This window comes from Halyomorpha halys, unplaced genomic scaffold, assembly GCF_000696795.3.
Source record: "Halyomorpha halys isolate HHAL.00 unplaced genomic scaffold, Hhal_1.1 Scaffold456.1, whole genome shotgun sequence".
Classification (NCBI taxonomy): domain Eukaryota; kingdom Metazoa; phylum Arthropoda; class Insecta; order Hemiptera; family Pentatomidae; genus Halyomorpha; species Halyomorpha halys.
In genome coordinates, this window is record NW_027106823.1 from 182,248 (window position 1) to 187,204 (window position 4,957).

Below are 4,957 nucleotides of genomic sequence, written 5' to 3' on the forward strand. Positions count from 1 at the left end.
ATGTCACGTATTGATCTTTCGAATAAAAAAAAAATTTTGATTACAATTTAATTTTTTGTGTTATTTTTTACAATTTCAAGTTCTATCGGGCTTAAAAAAAGACCCTATATTTATCAATGATTCATTCACGAATAAGGGTCGTATCCATGGCAATTTCAGCTATTACTTTCAACTATAGATAATTTTTGCATCAAAAGAAGATTGAAGTCAACATGGATGCAAGATTTTCTTGCACTTTGTCTATAAAAACAATTACTTATACCTGTAATCTTTTTAGAGACACGAATGATTATTTTTTGTTGCTTAAGTCTGGCATTCCAGTACTGTTTTTAAGGATGAAATATTGATTTTTAATTTTTAATAATAGATGGATGCGTATTTATGAATAAAAAAAAAATATTACCGTTCTATATTACGCTTCACGCTTCTATGTTGTCCAACTGTAAACGGAAGACAGGCTATCTGCTGAACTAACGCAACTAGTGAGGTATATTTTATAGCGCCGCCGAGGAGTAAAGAACACTCGGAGGCCGGAATAAACTGGTACCGGCTAATTTGAATTTAAATTACTTTATGTTCAAACAAAGAATTCAGCTCGGGACTATAAATGAAATAATAACCTGAAATTTAAAATTTCTGACAATCTTTTGAGACGAAAACTTCTAAAATTGAGAAAAAGAAGAACATGACCAGTGGCACCCACAAAAAAAAGTTCTAATTTTTTCTTTAGAATTGATAGCCTTTTTAAGAATATAAAAGAGCCAAATGGAGACGAAATAATAATGAGGTCAATAATCTCAAAGAGCTGCGATGATAAGAAGTTTCTTGAAGGAAATTCTATAGAGAATTCGCCCACAGGAAAATAAGGGAATACTGAGATAAAACTAAGAAAAATATGTTAATTTTCTTTGGAATATTTCCAATGGATGATCAAGTTTGACTTATATTTTTTTAATAAATTGAACGGTAGTGTTTTAATATTAAATATCAAAGGGTATAGATTTATAAAACATTTTCGTTTTTATCTTGAAATTTCCTCCGGTTGTTATATATTTTGCTTTCGAATAAGAAATATCTACTAAATTTCCTTGAAGGTATAGGATAGATTCTTAAAAGTTTGGTCTTAAGAGAAGTTATCCATCCATGCCTCTTGAGAAGCTGCTTGCTAGAAAAAGAATCAGTTCTGACTCGGAGATGGGAATTAAGAGTTTTATCGTACAACAACCGGTGTCAGTTTATATAATTGCATACACCTCTTTAAAGTTTTGTGTAACAGTAACAATTTTTTTTTTTTTGGCTCGTCCTATATTGAGATCCTTGGCCCAGAGTGAGAATATTAAGATTTATTACAAGGGGCCGAGGAATAAATTTTAACTGACCCAGGTCGGAATCGAACCCACAACCTTCTGAACTGAGCGACTCGAATGCCACAGCCTAACCTGCTCAGCCATCAAGTCATAATTTTTCAGTTATTATTTTAATATTTCTGAATTGTCTAGCATCTGTGTTTAATTAAAAGATGACTATATTAAAGTTAAACTGTGTTAAATTAAAAATAGTCTCGGCTTATTGTTGTGAATGTGCGCATCGAAATAGCTAGGTTAAAACAACCAGAAAGGTGAACTTTTAAACTAACAAAAATATTAATCTTATTTTTCTTTGAATTTTTTCATATCATGATCATACATGATGACATCAATGTGTGCCTAAGAAACATAATTACTGGACCAGTCAAAGAATCCGAACATGTTTAAGGAAGATAAATTATAAACCATTAAAGTAATAACTGAAGATGATTCAGGACATCAAGCTCCTGCCATCTATCGAACTAGTATAATTATAACTATGCCATCTATATTATAACTAGTATAAATTAGTAGTTGTATTGGACCCCAGCGGGAACAAAGCCTAAAGAGGACTAGCACTCTTTTAAATTGTATTTAATATATTCATTATGAGTGAGTAATTCTGCCCCCACCCAGGTAAAGGTGAGATGGCCAGAATGAGAGAGAAGAAAACAAGACTGTTGAACAAACTTTATAGAAATCTTAAATAATAATCCAACAATAATCAGTAAAATCGTAGTATTTTATTTTATTATTCTATATATTACATCACATTTTAAATTCAGCCGTTAAAATTTAATTTAATCACTAAACAAACTAACTATAGCTCATATAATTCAACCTACGCCCCATATAATCAGTTTTTTATAATAGATTTTCTTTTCCTTTTTTTTCACCTTGCTTAATTTATTTCAATACATCACAAATACAGTCCACACCATTCTTTTCAGAAACATTAATCAGATTATAGGTGTAAGAAAAACTAATAATAACAAAAAAACTATGTAACCATTCGAATATATAAAGAACATCCTTATTATATCTGAGCAATATTCCACTTTCTTTTTCAGAGGGAGTCGTTTACAAAGGCAGTTATTTCTGAACATTAAGGGAAATATTATTTCTTTATTGTCCATTTGGCCATAACCTTCTCAGAAATGTGTTGAAAGTAGGTTAATTTTAGTTCACGAAATAAATTTAAAACATTTTTTTTTTCGTACAAGGAGTTCTTACAGCAACAGAATAAATAGCAAGGGATCTGGTTCAAGGAGGTAAGTGCCTACCTTAGTAAAAATTTAGGTTATATAAATATTTGAGCTTACATAAAAAATTGATAATCAAAACTAAATTATTTTAATGATTTTGGCTACCAAGTTATTAGCAGGTATAATATTATCAGTATGTAATTACTCATTATTATTCATTAGTATCTGCCCCAATGAAAGAAGGGGACACAGCAATTATTCATACAGAAGACTGCAGTTAGTAGCCCCTAAGAGGTACGAAACCACTAAGTGCTGAATTGTTCATTAGCGAACGAGGGGATTCGTGACCCAAAGCAGGCCTTCCAAACCACGCCCGTGCATTTGTCATCTTGCCACCAATCCAATTATTACTCCAGTTATGGTCAATTTTAAAGCCAAATAATTTTCGATGGCGTAAGCAAGAAATTATCCTTGTAACTGTTAACAGAAGAACTAACGAAAAAAATAATTCTAAAATATACATTTTATTCCAACTTTTAATTTTAATAAATTTTGTTATTCATCAAGAAACCAACATTGCTTCTCGGGAAAACATAATTTAATAATTTATTCCTTGAAATTTGAAATTGTATTTAAGCTAGAAATACAACAAGCAAATATAATAAGACATAACAGCATGAAAGATATCTAAAGGAACTACCGATGGATAGCACTCCAATTACATTTCTTCATTAGAATATCTGGAGGCTTTCTTCTTTTCAGGCAGAGGATTTTCCGGAATGGAAGAACGTTAGAAACTATGTGATTTGGATGGTTAAGGAGTTTATTATGAAAGGATTGAAGTCTGATTCGGACTAGATCTGTAATGTATGGAACATTACCAACATGGAACATTAACTTGATAAAATGAGGAAAAAAAAAAAAGGATAAACTTCGTGGATGATTTTACAAAGTAAGGGACCTTAAGGATTTTGTACTGTAAAGATTGGATATGAGAGGAATTCGATGTTCTATTGAGCCACGGATCTCAATTTTGCCTTATTATAGTTATGTAAATCAGTCTTTTTTAATTATTTGGAAGCTTGGACCGTTTGTTTTTAAGTGTTGTAAGTGTCTGAATCAATATGCATTTATTGTTTAGTATAATGTGTTAATTGATACATACGTATGTTATCTATTTATATTGGTATATTTACCTCTATATATTGATATTAATATTTACCTCTATTAATATTTACCTCTATGCAACATGCGTGACATGGACGGAGACCATATTTTAACATTTATAGGCCTAACAAATATACAACAAAATGTAAACTAACTCAAGTCATAAGTCAATTTATATTGAGATGCAAGAAAGAAAATGACTTAATAGTCTATTTCCTTTGGCGCGTTAAAAAAAATCTATTTGATTTGCTTTATCCTATTTTTTAATAATTCCATTAATTACAATTACACTAAGAAATTAGGAATAATATTTAGTAAATCTATAAATGAAATTTTATAAGTAAATAAAATCAATCATCCATAATATTAATTATAATAAAACATATTTGTAACTATAATAAGCTTACATCAAACCCATGGTATAGAAAAGGAAAAAAAAAGTATGTAATAAATACAAAAACCGAAGGGAAAGGAAAGAGGTTGGTCATTGGCCTTTGGCGGCAGAGATAAAAATACCAATAAAATTTTTAAAATTATTACAAATATAAATATACCAGAGACTAACTAAAGGTCAATGGTACTGAGAAATTAATTAAAAAATAAATTAAAAGACATTCCCTAACGTCCCGGCAGTATTTTTCACTGCTCCGTAAATATCCAATGACTTATACATTGCATGATTTAAATTATAATTGCTACCATTTGCAGAATTTGATGAATAGAGAACATTCTTACCAACACATTTTGTATGTTTAGATATGTTAATATAAAAATAAGAAATAACAAAAAAAAAGTCATTATGTTAAAGTAACATTAAAATATTCATGAGGTAGCGTGAGTTGTAGTAGTAATCGCGAACAGAGTGGCTGAAAGGATGGAAATATTAATTACTAAAATAATAGCGAAACTGCATTGAAAATATTTCATAACTTATTTCTATAAGGACTCGAGATGAATGGCGGTGTCAGCTGGGGTGAGAAAATAGTAGGTTAGAAATAGTCCTCTAATTAGCATTCTAAGACAAGACAATCAATTAACAGTCGCGTTTAAAGAATAACAAAATGATAAAGTGAATATTGTCATATATTCTTTTGGGAAAATAATTAAACCATATTTCAGTAGCCAGTAGAGGTATTTGTATCATTGCTGATTTAGAAAAAAAATAGATACATCCATTTAAGGAACAAATGAGAGAAATAACCCGATTTAAATGTGTGTGTGTGTATGTGTATACATATA